The 15,780-nt window shown below is 45.6% G+C and overlaps 1 protein-coding gene across 23 annotated transcripts in view; it reads left to right on the top strand.

The window, feature by feature from the left end:
• UNC5C (unc-5 netrin receptor C) overlaps positions 1-15,780 on the top strand; it is a 398,952-nt gene that overhangs the window by 355,647 nt on the left and 27,525 nt on the right. For 12 of the 23 annotated variants that reach the window (XR_012158488.1, XR_012158466.1, XR_012158471.1 and 9 more), the window contains 4 exons: positions 4,950-5,088; positions 6,544-6,607; positions 8,890-9,021; positions 9,220-9,705. The gene's annotated coding sequence lies outside the window, so the exon portion shown is untranslated. Of the gene's footprint in view, positions 1-4,949; positions 5,089-6,543; positions 6,608-8,889; positions 9,022-9,219; positions 9,706-15,100; positions 15,188-15,780 lie in introns of all 23 variants that reach the window. The other 11 variants (XR_012158484.1, XR_012158483.1, XR_012158485.1 and 8 more) reach the window with 8 other exon arrangements.

The raw sequence follows: 15,780 nt of genomic DNA, 5'->3' as shown, positions 1-15,780 counted from the left end.
GCAGCTGGCAACTTTCACAGAGGGAGAGAAACAGTAAAAACAGGAGACCTCTTAATTAGTAATACCCTGGAATTTAAACTATGGGGAATCAAACTCACCGGTGATTTTAATCCAGAACTTCTTTAATATGATCTAACATAACCCATACAGGATACTGCACCCTTCTGAGGATGCCAGATGAGCACATATCTTGGTCAAAATACAAGCAGTGGGTAAACACCGTTGACTATGCAGATGTTGCTTTGGTTTTTACCATTATGTGAGTATTCAGGCAGATGCTTATGGAGGTTGCCAAGACAATTCCATCAACTTTAGTGGAACCAGTCCTGCATCAGAGGTAGACCCATAGCAACACAAGGTTGAACTTTAGGTCTGTCAAACAATTTAAAAAAAAATTAATGGCCCTCAATAGAAGAGCATTTAAATGTTTTTGGAGGTTTTCTACATTCTCAAATATATTGAATTACAAAACTGAATACAGAGTAGTGCTCACTTTCTTTAAATACAAAGATTCAAGGTAAACATAGTATTTCAATTCATCTAATACAAGTAGTGCAGTTTCTTTATCATGGAAGTTGCACTTACAAATGTGGATGTACAAACACTGCATTCAAAAACAAATCAATGTAAAAGGTTGAGGCTACAAGTCCATTCAGTCCCCCCACCAGACAAACAAGTTTGGTTAAATTTTGTAGGCAATAATGCTACCTGCTTGCTTCTTGTGACGTTGTAAACAAGAGAGACCAGGTGTTTGCATGGCACTGTTGTAATCACCACAAGATATTTATGTGCCATGTGCTAAAGATTCATGTCCCTAAATGCTTCAGCCACCATTCCAGAGGACACGTAGGTAACCTCTGTTGACACCTCTTCTTCTGTCTCTGTAAAAAGACAAATAAAAACCTATAACCGGTGGGGTGGAAAAATACCTCTTTGTTCTCTGCCATTGACCAGTCCTTGATGCACAAAAGTCAGCACGACCAGATAATTGAAGGACTTAACTGTGGAGGAGGCTTTTAATTTCTCCAAATCTAAACAAAGGGTAGGTGGGGGAAGGAATTTGTAGGAAAAAAGCTGGATGAGTCACCCTCAGGAAGGTTAGTAGTAAGCAGAGAGTCCATCTGGAATGGAAAAGAGGAGTTGATCAGCCAAAAAAAGGAAAAAGGTTAGAAGAGTATAAAAATAAAATGAAATTCTATAAAGAAAAAAAGGATGCTAGAGGTTGGGTTGCTACAGTGTGGATAGGAATGAGATTAAAGATAATGGCCCCCCCAACGCTAAGTGAAAACAGTATTCAATAATATGTCTGCTGGGAAAGAGTCTAAAAATAGAGGTGGAAAAGAGCATACTAAGCTTTTAAGTTGGGGCCTTGTAGAGAATTTGCATCCCAAAAATAGGGATCTGATACCGCTAATCCAGTAACAAGGATTTTTAATAAGTTTGTGGGAGCAGTACCATGACAACTGAAGTCTAACTAATGTACCTACATTAATGGGGGGGGGGGGGGGGGAGGAGGAGGAAGGAGTAATCTAGGTAATTAGATACCTGTTAGTCTGACCTCAGTAGTCTGCAAGGTTTTGGAGCAAATGGTGAAAAAAAATTTAGAGGTAAAATGTAAAGGGGATGTAATGCAACACTAGTTTACCAGAGATAGGATAGTTTGGTATGATCTAATTTCTTTTGAAAAAAAAGAGTTTAAGTGCAATTGTACTTGCTCTACTGTACTTTGGTAAAACATTTGACATGGCACCACATGGGACATTAGTTAAATTAGGGAAGATGGAGATCAAGACATGTATTGTAGGTGGATCAGAAATTGGCTGACGGTAACTGGTTGTGCTGAAAAAGGGAATTATAGGACTGGAAGGAGGTTACTGGTGGAGATCAAGGATCTTAGCCAATACTTTTGTTACCTTGGTACAAAAAGTAGAAGTATGCTAATGAAGTTTGCTGATAAATGTGGGGGGCCCCAGCAATACAGAAGAGGAGCATCCAATTATACAGAGATCTGGGCAACCTTGTAGGCTGGAGTAACAGAAATGGGATGAAATTAAATAGTACACAGTTCAAGGTCATGCACTTAGGTTTTCTTAAGAATTTCTTTTACAAGTTGGGGCTCTTCAGTTGGAAGGGAGGAGGAGGAAAGTGACCTGGGTGTGTGGGTTGATCATAAAATGTGAGCCACCAGTGCAATGTGGCTTTGAAAGAGGCAAATGTGACCCTCAGAGGTAATTCGGAGAGGTATTTCCAGTACAGGAGGAGAAGTTAGTGCTGTTGTACAAGACAGTGTTCAGACCTCATTTGGAATATTGTGTACAAATCTGGTCACCTATGTTCAACATCTTAATTTAAACTGGAACAGGTACAGACAAGAGCTACTAGGATGATCAGGGAAACGGAGGGACTTTGCTTGTTTAGTCTCATTTGACTAGAAGAGCTTGGCTTTATAGTCTCAAGAGAAGGCTGAGAGGGGTAAGATTGTTCTCTATAAATCGATTAGAGGGTAAATAGCTGTAATAGTTTTTGACCCTCTCTGGTAAAGGAGAAGAGAACATGGGGCTATAAACTGGCCATGAACAAATTTAGCCTGGAAATTAGAAGGAAGTTTCTAGCCATCAGAGGAGAAGTTCTGGAACAGCCTCCCACTGGCAGATACAGGAAAAGTTTAGTAGTCAGAACAGGACAAATTAGATTGTTAGTGACCTTGGGAATATTAAGTCTTCTTCAGCAGCATGTGGGTGTAGGTCACTTGTCAGGATTATCTCTGTATCACATTTACTAGTTTCCCTGCTACTGCCAGGGCCTCCTGTTCTCTGCCTGTGGCACAGTCTAGCCTTCCATGGGTCTTATTTACATCACAGCTTCCAGAACCCATGTGGCAGGATGTCAAGGCAGAGGAAGTGAGAAGGTTGTTATGAAAACAGACTTCCTCTCAGTACTACAAAGTAAGAGACTCCAGACTTATTTCTGGAAGAATTTGTAGTCTAAAAATTTTATCCATCTCCTTTAGATAGCAAAGTCTATTCCTCTCTGTAGAAGGACAGGCTTGGCCAGGTTTTATTTCAGGGAGCGGTTACTTGAATTGGTCTGTGTGTTGGTCTGAAGATAAGACGACCTGTGAAGAACACATGAACAGCAAGGCCAGCCACCAGATGGGAACAATATTAGTTAGGTTTGCTCTCACATTGGGCCACTAATAAGTATGCACTGCCAATGGACTTTGGGAGAGTAGTCCACATCATGTCCTGTCAAGGCAAACAGCACCTCCTGAATAGGTTTCTTCAAGTCTAGAGGGTTTATTCATTCAGTGGCTCCTAGGTTTTTAGCCTTGGCAAATTTATCTTTGTTGATGTCCATCCCAATGATCTGGGAAGCACCATCTGACTTACAGCCAGAGAGGCTAATTCCTCCTAAACTGAAGATGGCACATGGAAATGATTTCTGCTACATACAATTTGTTAATATGCTAAGAAAGCAATTATACCATTTGTCCTTGAAAAGGGCCTGTGTACACACAAGTACATACATACAAGTATTGATGGCAGCCCATATCCAGTGGAAAACCCACAACCAAGCAGACAGACTTCATTCAGAGGAGGAGATGCAGCAGCAATTCTTGCTGAGACAGAATTGGGCACAATTGTATTCTACAAAGGTGCTGATTATCCACAGGAATCAGTGGATCTGCTTCCCTTGGGAGGGGAGTGTGCAGTTCTTGTGACTCGGAGAAGCGGCTGGGCGACATCCAGACTTGACAGTTCTTTAAGGCATGGCTAATATTGTCAGCGGGTGAGATATAGGTAACAAAGTTAAAGACTCACAGTCTTCAGGCAACAGTTGACGTCAGGATTCAAAACAGGAGCTGCATTCACCACACTGAGGGAGACAGAGAGAGGAGACTTAGGAAAAGGCCAACAAATTTGGTCTTAAATGCTCCTAAACCAAACAGACTCATGATTAACTGCCAGGCAACAAGTCTGGCTTTTCAATCAAGCATTGTATTATGTGGTCTTCTGAAAAAAAAAGTCTGCTTTACCTGTCAGCTGGAGATTGGGAAGCATCATTTTTAGTACTTCAAGTGTACAGAGAGTTTATTCACAAAATTTAACAGCAGCTAAGCTTTAAGAATTCTCATCTAATTTTAGATGAGTATCAAGAATTAGGTTCATACAGTTACAATACTCCATCCAAGAGGTGAATTTTCTTCCTTAAAGCTATTCAGTTGTAAGCAAAAGGATGAATTGCAAGTCTCAACTTAATATAGGCCCTGTTACCCAAGTTATTTCTATTCCAGTGACAGGGAATTTAATAAGTTGCTTGGTGGCCTCCCAGTGCTCATTAGACGAAAGAAAGCCAGTAGTCCCCCCGCTGAGTGAAAATGTTGAGATGGCTTTGTACTGAGCAGGCAACCATTGAGTAATACGTTTTAGAATCTGGGTTAGAGAACCAGAAAAGGCCTAAAGGAGATTTGCTTCCCCTTCACTGCATGCCGATCTAGCACTAATCATTAATCTGTATATTAGAAAGCTACATTTTGACTTCATTGAATATTCACACAGTAGCAGCCTGCTCCCGCTCCCATTGGGGTCAATGGTAATACTCCCATTAACTTCAGTGGTGCATGAACAAGCCCTCGACCTCTTGTGTAGGTTACAGACAGCTTTCCGGCTTCCATTTTCAAAATGGAATCCTTATTTCCACAAAAGGAACTCCTTTGCCAAGACTCTTGACAATCCCAGCTCCTTCATGGCCAGGAAGGACTGGGTAATCTATATTTGGGAAACCACCTTTCAGAACACGGTCATCTGTCCAACATAGCCCTGTGGCTACAATCTGTATGGAAATGAAAGGACACATGAACCCTGGAATGTACACAGGCTTCTATTAAAGTGTCAGCTTCAAACAAACGATTATTGGAGCCCATTTATTGTTTTGTACTTTTGTTACAGGAGATCAGTGTTCCTATCGGTTTATTAGCTGTGTGCTTAGACCCCAGCTGTTTGGTCAGCCTTATATTCAGTGCTCAAGAGGACTTAAGTCATTTCTAGGATGCCTCCAGATTAGTTTTCTAGAAATCCAGTCTCAACCGTGAGTACACATAACATTCTATTCTGGCAACTTGTCAGCTAAGTGCTTTACAGTTTATAGGCATGAAACTGTTTCATAACCTAATTGAGAATTTCCTTTCTAGACACATTCAGAATATTTGCTTAGGTAACCATAGGAGATTTCAGGTGGCTCATGCAGTACTGTACATTTGCATGGCTACCTGCCAAGTGGATTAAGTGCCCATGTTTTAAAAAATTTTTATTAAAACTGCACACACAAATCAAGTATTTGCATGGAGAAATGGCAAGTTTTGCATTAAGTCAGTTTACATCCACAAATGTCCTATGCCCATGCCCACTTACTGTGCACCAAATTTTGCACAATTTCAATGCAAATAAATTTGAAGGGTCAGGCCCAAAATGTTTCCCTCATTCTTCACAAGTGAGGATGTCAAGTTTAGTCTTTGTAGATTTTTATTCACATTGAGAAGGTCACATCTTTCTCAGATCAACAAGCATCAATTTTCATTGCTCAGGGCTTGTCTGCACTACAAGGTTTTGCTACTTCAGTGGCATAGTTAGCTGCTAGCAGAATGGCTGCAGTAACAGGTATCCTGGAATACACTGTTCTGGAAGCAACATAAGATATACCAGCATAAGGCACTTCATACTAGTATAGCTATATTAGTACAACAAAAACTACACCCCTAATTTATATATATATAGTTTGGTAACTTGTAGTTTAGATGACCTAAAATATCCTGCAGTGCCTAACATTACTCCTCCTTGTAGAAGGATCAATATTAGGATTCTGGGTTCCTCACTGAAGTTTGATATGCTCTCAAGAAGAGAGAAATACAGAACTTTTGCCATGAATTCCTGGATTACATTGTGACACTTGCAGATCAAATGGCAGCTTTTAGGCCTCAGCCAAGCACTAAAACTCATTGCTTGAAACCAGTTCAGCTCACCTGTGTGTTGGTATAATTAGGATGGGTAGTGGACTTGCAAGCCTTTCCTAAGGACTAATGTATGAATCCTACTTCTAATGTCTATAGACCATGCTATAAAGTGATACTTCAGTGTTGGCTATATAGCTTTAAAATATTTGTTCTGAACTATATAATTAACAAACAAAAAGTCTTTACCTAGTGCTAAATCCCTAGGAAAGTCATTCCAGTGGGCAGTAGGGCCTACCAAAACTAAATGGGCCATGGATCACCACCATACAAAGACTTGTTAACTGCTCCTGCACGGGCTAGGTGCAAAAGGGCTCATCCCATCAGCTTGAATTCTGGAAGAAGGAAATAAAGATGGATAAAAAGTGTTCATGGCAGCTCTTCGCTGTTCAGACTCACAGGGCTGAAGCTAAAAAGCAGAGATCCTTGTAGTCATCTGTAAGCACCGAATCCAGATTGACATTAACTGGAAACTCATTTGTTATATATAATTAATGCCTGCTTTAACCTGTAAACAACTCATTTCTTTTTCCTAGTTAAATCCTTTGTTGACTATAGGCTGGCTACAAGTGTTGTCTGTGGTGTGAGATCTGACCGAGGGTAAGTGGTCCCTTGGGACTGAAAGCAACCTGAATCTTTCATGATCTTTGGTGTATGGCAACCAACTATCTCTAAGTTCAGCTTGCCTGAGTGGCAAGACAGACTGGAAAACCAAATGGGACTGACTGGTATCATGCTTCTGGAGTTCATTTGTTAGTAGGCTGATGAAATCCAATTGTAGATCATACAACCAGTTTGGGGCATCTGCCCTGCTTTTTGACACAGTCTACTCAGAAGTTGGCACTGTCGTGACCCTCCCCAGACAGCAGGACATAGATCATCCCAACATTTTGTCTCTTGTTGTTTAAGAGTTGGTTAGTAGCCAGACCCCAGGTAATGTGACAGAGTGTGGATTTCTAAGGGTACCTCTACCCTGAGAGCTGTAGAGGTGTCCATAGCCCTCTATTGTCCACACCAAAAGCCCAGAAGCATATGTCTGAAGGCAAGAAGAGTGTGAGTAGGCTAGTATGCCTGAGGGGTGTGGGTAAACACTCTCCTTCCATACCTGTGCCAGTTTCCAGCATGGATGGGAGTAAGGGACAAACGAGAGACCTGGTAGTAGTCCTCCACCCACATTCTCACTACATACTGAACCCTTTTCTACTTGACCATTACCCAATCTGTAAAGTGCCCTTCACCCCCATTCTCACCAGTAGCAGCATGTTGCACTGACCATATCAGAATTGCTTTCTGCCGCACTCTTCACAAGTGAGAACGGATCATAAGAATGGCCATACTGGGTCAGACCAAAGGTCCATCTAGCCCAGTACCCTGTCTTCTGACAGTGGCCAATGCCAGGTGCCCCAGAGGGAATGAACAGAACAGATGATCATCAAGTGATCCCTTCCCTGTCACTCATAGTCCTGAGCCTCTTTTTGCCAGAAGCTGTATCCCTGCCCATCCTGGCTAATAGCTATTAATGAACCTATCCTCCATGAATTTATCTAGTTTTTTTGAACCCTGTTATAGTCTTGGCCTTCACAACATCTTCTGGCAAAGAGTTCTACGGACTGACTCTGCATTGTGTGAAAAATGCCTTCCTTTTTTTAAGAAAAAACTGGCTGCCTATTAATTTCATTTGGTGACCCCTTGTTCTTGTGTTATGAGAAGGAGTACACAACACTTCCTTATTCACTTTCTCCACACCAGTCATGATTTTATAAACCTCTATCATAGCCCCCTTACTCTATTTTCCGAAGTCCACCTTATCTCTCTCCTCATACAGGAGCCATTCCACACCCCTAATAATTTTTGTTGCAGTGATAAATGAAGGGGAAGCCCCCTTTTATGGGCACCCAGACAGTCAACTATAAAAATCCCTGTTAGTAGCTGTTCTCTATTTGCTTTACCTGTAAAGGGTTAAAAAGTCCACAGACAAAAGGAAGGGAGTGTCACCTGACCAAAAGAGCCAATGGGAGGGCTGGAACTTGTTAAAATTGCAGGGTGGGGGAGAGAACTACACACACACACACTTTCCTTTGTTGTTCTCTGGAAAGAGGAGACAAGCAGCAATGCTGTAAGAAGCTTTAAGCCAGGTATGGAAAAAAATCATATACCTAGAACTACTTATTTATGTATCTGGGATTTCAAATAAGTAGATCAGGAAGTGTCTAGAAAGACCCAATTAGGTTTATCAGTGTTTATTTCTTATTGGCTTGTGAACGCCTCTGCGCTAACCCCAAATGCTTTTGTTTTGCTTGTAACCATTAAGCTGGACCTCAGGAAGGTTATTCTTGATGTTTAATTTTTAACAGTGGGGTTTTTAAAATCTAGCAAAAGCCTGAGTTCCAGATGTATTTTTTCATTTAATAAAATTTACCTTGAAGAACAGGTTTGGATTTGTGTCCCTAAGAGGTTTGTGCCTATGATGTTTAATTAGCTGGTGGCAACAGCTGATTTCCTTTGTTTTCTTCTCAGCTCTTTCCTAAAGGGGTGTGTGAGAAAGGGCTTGAGGGTACCCCACAGGGAGGAATTCCCAAAGGGGTTTTTGCACTTGGTGGTGGTGGCAGCATCTATCCATCCAAGGTCAGAGAGAGAAGCAGTAACCTTGGAAGTTTACTACAAGGCTGGAGTGGCCAGTATTAATTTTTAGAATCCTTGCAGGCCCCCACCTTCTGCACTGGAAGTGCCAGAGTGGGGAATCAGCCTTGACAGTTGCCCTTTTCCAATAGATCTTTTTTGATTGGGAACCACATGTGCATATGGTATTCAAGGTGTGGGCATGCCATGGATTTATATAGAGGCAATAAGATATTTTCTGTTGTATTCTCTATCCCTTCTAGTGATAGCCAGCATTCTGTTTGCTTTTTTGACTGCTGCTGCGCATTGAGTGGATGTTTCCAGAAAAACATCCACAATGACTCCAAGATCTTCCTTGAGCAGGAACATCTAATTCAGACCCCATCATTTTGTAGGTATAGTTGGGATTATGTTTTCCCATGTGCATTACTTTGCATTTATCAACATTGAAGGTTCATCTGCCATTTTGTTGGCTGGTCACCGAGTTTTGAGAGATCCTCTTTTAAGTCCCAGGTAGACTTAAAAGACCTGACTATCTTGATTAGATTTGTATCAGCAAATTTTGCCACCTCACCATTTACTCCTTTTTCCAGATCCTGTTTTGAGAGCAGCCACCTGGCCCACCACCACATCCAGGTGTCAATGTCTAGTCAGAGTACACCATCCTCTATGGCTTCTCCTGGAATGGCAGGAAGAGTCACCCATACCAAGAAATTTCACTGAGCTGGAGGAGCAGATTTCAGCCCAGGACCAGAAGGAATCAAGCACTGGAGGCGCTCATACAAGATGGCAAAACACTTCAACAGTTGCTCCAGGTGGGCTCACTGTATGTGCCCCTTCAAGGAGCATGATGGGTGCTGTCAACCGCTTTCAATGCACAGCCAGAAATGAGTCATGACCCCCTCCTCCACCCTGTCAGACCAGGAGGCGGATGGGATGCTGAGGAGGATGCCTTGGAAGGCAAGTAGCATGTGTTTTTTGGTACCCAGCGGAGCCAGCTGAGGAAGACCACCCCACCCTCATCCCAATGAGCCTAGGGAGGACCCCCAAGTCATGGCAGGAACCAGAGCCTATGACTGGTAAGTTACAATACACCCTCCCTTTGACAGAGGCCCAGTGGTGGTTTACTGTTGAGTATCAAATTCTCAGCAGGCCTGATACGCTCACTACAGCAAATACACTTTGGGTATCTATCAGGACAAAGTGGCATGTAAGGATCATTGGAAAACTAAACTCACTGATCATTAATATTTTTATATGGGGTGCACACAAAGAGTTATAACTGTGTTCAAATTATGCTCTTAAAATTTGACAAGCAATACATAAATACAGCCTGCCTTAAACAAAGTAAGGTGTATTTGCTTGTCTGACCAGCTTGGTCATCAGGCAGAGACAATGAAGGTACATTTACATAATAAGGTAAACAGCTACCTACCTAGAGAGTGGGGAGACATCCTCTTAACTGTAAGGACAGTAGGTCTGACCCTTAAATAATAAGCAATTGAATCAGCTAATTGTATACATATTCTTACTATACTATTAAGGCCCTATTTAACTTGCAGATGCAATAATATTAGGCTTCTAGTGCCATTTTGACAGTGGGAGCCCTGGGTGGCTACTCTAAATTGCAGAAAAAGTAATGGATTTTAATAATGGACCTTATTTACAGTAATATTTCTCCACCATTTTCCATGGCTTGGCTGCAATTTTTGGCCACAATTCATGTACAGCCTTATGTACTATAAAAGTGCATCAAGTGAGGTCTTGTATGAAAGCCTGTGATACACTGGCGATTAATATTTTGAAACATCTATTTTGCACTATGAGGCATTATGGATACTCAAATATTCTTTACACTCTTCTTCATCCTACAGCCATCTTTCTGTTGCCAGTCTCTGAGCTTTACATAAGTCCCGCCTGTTCCCCCACAAGTCAGAGCTTGCTTCCAATCAGCAACCTCCTCTTAGCCTACCTATTTGCTGATTAATTGGGCCTGCCTGGCCTCTGAGGGCCCATGTGGCAAGTACACCCCAACAACAGGGGTGAAGACATTGGAGTTCTCCATGACTTAAAGGATTCAAGAGGCCTGGTCTCTCGAAATCAGACCATTGGGTCCTTCAACCAAGGAGGTTCAAGCATCTGGGAAGTGAATGCAGTTAACAAGCCTGCTTAGGTGAAGTTAGTTTTAGAAGTGTTCTCTTTTCCACTTTTGTTTATCACCCTTTCTAGCATTACTCCTTATACTTGAAGACACTTAAACCGCTCACCTATTGTTTAGTGCGCTGGGGAGGCCAGATTTTAAGATCTGGGGCATTGAAAGCATCATACACTCACTCTTCCTCCCTGGATAACGTGCCTTGCATTGCTACATCTGAGTTTGAATTGTAGTGCTGAACCAAACACTGTCACAGGCAATCCCTTTATCAGACTCCTCCAACTTTCCCTCCTGCATCCAGTCCCCACTCTGGTCCATCCCAGTTATAATCCAATGATTTTATTGATGTTTGACAAGCCAGTGTTATGCATTTACCTGAAACTATGGCTTAAAAAAATAAATCAGCTTATTAATGAATAGTTGTGCCCCTGTAGCCATGCATTTCTTGACCAGCAGTCAGGCAGCAATGGCCTCAAGGCACAAGAATGCCCACTATTTTAAGAATGAGAGGGTTAAGACCTTACAATGGGTTTACAGGGCAGTCATTTTGCCTGGCACATCAAAGTGACCCATGACTAAATACGCATGGGAAAGGTGATCTAAACCCTTCCTAAAAGGGTGGTCATTAGAGAAAGACATGACAAGAAGCCAGAACTCAGAGTGGGGAAAAGGGAGAGACCTACATTCTCTCAGTAGCCAAGGGTCTTTTTGCCCCACAGTTGCCTGAGGCCCAAGAGAAGCTAGACTGGGGGTTTAGTGGGTTGGCAGATCCCTCCCCATCCAGCTCAGCGGAAGGCCAATCCATCTCACTACACCCCTGAGGCACTACCCCTATCAGGGATTAGATCTTAGGTGGGACAATTCAGTTCACTTCAATAGTCTCAAGGAGACCAAGCTCCCAGGCAGGCAAGCAGTTTAGAGGCCCAGGCCATACAGAGAAATAGGCCTGTGAGCCTAAGGTGGGGAAGCTACCACCCCAGGGTAGGGTCAGCAACAGGGCATAGGAGGACCCAGCCCAGGGCTCTAACCATGACAGTGTTCCACCACTAGGCCAACCAAAACACACTGACCAGCATTCAGGCAGCCACTGAACTACAGTCAGCTGTCCCTGGGCTACTTCTTACTCTCTCCCCTTAAGGTACCTGCATCTCCTCAAGGTATACAGCAAGCAGCAACCCCAGCAGCTCTTCTTCTGGGTCAGTCTCATCCTCAGGCCAGGCACACTGTAAGCTCACAAGCCATCTGAAAACACCTACTCCCTTCCATGGCTCAGGCTGAACTATATTAGAGGCTCCGCCTTTTATACTTCCTGTCCCGCTCCTGAAGGGTGAGCCCAGCCTGGCTCCGCCCATCAGGGATCAGAGAGTGGTCCCTCCCCCTCCAGCTCAGTGGAAGGCCACTCCATCTCAGTATGGGGGGTGGGGAACTGAACTCTTGTTGCATGGAGAGATCAGTCACACAGTGCATTTAAAAGACTAGATCCCAAACGTGTGAAACATAAAGAGACCGGAGCCCATATTTAAGCGTGGTCCTTGAGCTTCAGATACGTAATGGATACCCAAATCGCTTGTTTGGAGGCCAAGGACATTGATCACCATTTACAGGGATGTCCTTTTATATGTCACTTCTAGGGGGCTTAAGCCCACTGAAACAAGTGTTTAGGACCCGAGCCCTCATTACAGGGAAGCGGGGGGGCATTCATGCAGTGTGTCTCCATCCTTTCTCCAGGGCTTTTTCTTCCCTTCTGCTAATCCTTTGGTCTTGTTTTGTCCTTAGAGTTGTTAGAAAGAGAGCAAAAGAGAGACAGAGAGAGAAAGACAGAAGATTAGGTGTGGACTGAGTGGATATCACGATTACAAGGTCAATTTAGATTAAACTGACAAGCCTCTCCTGCCTCCTTGAACCCAAACTCCTAGTCTTCCATCCCCGTCTGTGTACCCCGGGGGAACAGCCTGGTTTTGTGGGAGAGCTGCTGGGCTGGAGATCTGCTCCTGTCATCTGCTTTGGGGGTAGAGACCCCCCCCCAACTCCCTGCAATACGTGTCCAGAGGAGTTAACCTATAAACTGTGGGGTGGGGGGACTGAGACCACTGCACCCCTCTATTGCTCCCCACCCACTCCTCTCTGTCTGGGGCTCTCTGTGTCCCACAGAGGCACCGGGGGCACTGAGGAGGGCATCAGGGAGGTCACCGGGGGACCCACTTGTGCTGGATGCCTGGAATCTGGCAGCAAAGAGCCCCCTGGCAAAGTCCCCAGCTTCTCCAGCCTCCTCATACCCGAACTGGCACCAGTTGGTGACCGACACCATGTCTGACCTTCCAGGAGAGCAGGGTCACAGCCAGTCCAGAGCATGATGTCTGCATGGGTGCCAGCTCCGATCCGGCCCCAGGGCAGGGAAGTAGATTGGTTGGTTCGGGAGTGTGTGTGTGTGTGTGGGGAGGGAAATGGGACACGGGGCCTTTCCTCTGTAGGGGACGCCAGCTCCAATCCAGACCCCAAGCAGGGGGACTGGCTGGCTCAAGGGGGGGGGAATGGAACACGGCACCCTGACACCGAGGGGTGCTTTGGGGAGAATTTACCGATACACAAAGATGATCCTCTCCTTGTAGGTCCCATACCCATCTCCCTGGGTCCTCAACTGGGTTGTACCTGCCCTGGGAAAGAGCTGTGAACGTCACCTCATTCACCCCCGGCCTTTCCGCACCCGAGCCAGGGATAGTGCCCAGCTCCCCTGCTCTCCAGCCCACTAGACCCATTCCCCCTTTGAGAACCAGGGAAAGAACCCAGGCAACCTGGCTGGACCCGGTACCCGGTCAGTTCCTTCGCTAGGGCCAGGACAGCGTCTCCCGTGGTGTCTCGGACCTGCTGCACCATGGCAACGTCACAGAGCACCAGGATCCGCAGAGACACACTCTGAGCAGGGGGGTGTGGGCAGCCAGGCAGCGTGCTTGCTTCATCAGCGCCTGTTCCCCGGGCAGAGCCCATGACAGACGCACCCCCCATCCCTCCAGAGCCAGGCTGGTCCCTAAAACCCTCCTGTGGAGCCAAGCTGGTCTCAGAGCCACCCCCCAGCAAGCTGCCTTCCCCCAGCCCACACCTCAACCAGTGTACTTATCACCCATGCATTGGCCACTTGGCCTCTCCAAAGCTGTACACATTGAAGGCACAGACCTTGAAGGCGGCCCGGGAAAGGTGCCCCCTGAGCAAGAACAGGATCAGGGCGGGAGAGTGCTAGAGGAGGGAGAGCCTCAGGCAAGCAGGAGAGGGCCTTGTGGGTCAGTGCCTAGGCAGGGAGGGTACAGGAGAACAGCGATCTGGCTGCTTGCTGAGTAGGTGGCTGGGACATGGGTCCTTTTGACTGGCAGATCCCAGGACATTAAGGGGAGAGAACAGCCTGGGCTGTGCTAAAACACCTCTTCCCTCCCTGCCTCCCCCCCGGCCCCTGTTCAGGCCCTGGGAGTCCTGGTATCTAGCCCCCCCACTAGACCCCAATACTCTCCCAATGCTGGGGATAGAACGTGAGCATCCTGCTTTACATTTCCCCGCCATGTGCTGCGGCGCATTATCCAGCTCTGGCCAGGTTTAAATCAAGCTGGGATGTTTTCCTAAGAGATTTGCTCTGGTTCAAGCAGGGATTAATTCAGAGCCCTGGGTCAGACAGAGGGGATGATCACAGGGATCCCTTCTGGCTTTGGGATCTACGAGACCCTTGAGCTGTCAGCAGAGACCCAGAGTAGCTCATTGTAAGGGCTGACACCACAGTCATCATCAGCTGTGGACGCCTTGGTAGGAGGAGGAGCCAGGCTGATCTCCAGGTGGACAGGGAGTTTCACCTCCTACAGCTGATCAGTGGGTAAAGCAGGGTCAGGAAGTTTATTTAAGGGCCAGATCTAGGCCGGGCTCTCTCTTATGCGGAGGGCTGTGACAGAGAATCCCCTTCAGAAACTGCTCCAGCTTGCAGCTAGTTTGGGGTTTTCCAGACCCGCCCCCCAGCTCTGCTGGTGGGTGGGAACAGTCTTCTCATTTCCAGCCTCAGCTGCTCCATGGTGAGTTTATCCCCATTGGCTTTTGGGACAACATTATCCTGTAGCTTCACTCGCTCTTTCCTTTCCCTGGTGTACTTACAGGAAGCAACCACATCCCTGGTTTTAGGTCAACAAGCCAAACTCTTGCAGTCTCCTCTCGGAAGAGTCGCGGGCTGTTTCCCTGAGCATTGTAGGTGTCCTGCTCTGTTTTAGTTAGGATTCCTATTTGGGGCCACGAATTGGACCTAGGATTCCAGATGAGGCCTGGTCCACAGCATTGAAATGTCTCAATAGCTCCTGGAAATACATGGCCTGGTACGTCAGCTGAGCATCACCTGACAATGCCGGGAGGAGGACGCCCCTGTGGACTCTCAAGAAGGGGTGAGCAGAGACAGGGAGGAGGTGGGGGAGCCATATGGGCTTTGCTTGTTTTATCTGAATATCTGTGACTCTTGTGTGCGGTGAGGGTAAAAGTTACTGTGGTTAAACTCCTCTTACTTTGCCTTCTGTGCAGTCCCCAAAGGGTTAAATTATAAACCAGAGTGCCCACGGGGATCCCCATGTAAACAGCCCTCGCACCCTCCCCCAGAGGTGGCTGCATCTCAGCACCGGGCAAAGGGGGGGGGGGTCCCTGTATAAACAGCTCCTGCACCGCACCCCAGAGGTATGAGGATTCATACCCACCCCAGAATATGTCTGTATTAACTGTTGTTATACTTGAAGGTGATAATGGCTCTTTGATCAAAAGACAATCACAGACCTGAGTGTGTGAAGAGCTTTTCTTTCCAGCGAAGCCGAAGGAGGAATTAAATGCCCCTTTGCGTAGAGATAGCTGTGAGCAGTGGGGAGCCACCACCCGAGACACTGAGCCGCATGGCACAGCCGATCAGAAGCTGAGGGGTGTCTCTGGGACCGGTTGTAGCAGGGGTGTCCATAGGATTTATGGGCCCTATGCAGAATTATTAAACTGGTGC

This window comes from Lepidochelys kempii, chromosome 4 (genome assembly GCF_965140265.1).
Source record: "Lepidochelys kempii isolate rLepKem1 chromosome 4, rLepKem1.hap2, whole genome shotgun sequence".
NCBI classification, from domain to species: Eukaryota; Metazoa; Chordata; order Testudines; family Cheloniidae; genus Lepidochelys; species Lepidochelys kempii.
This window is presented reverse-complemented; position numbering and strand designations above follow the sequence as displayed.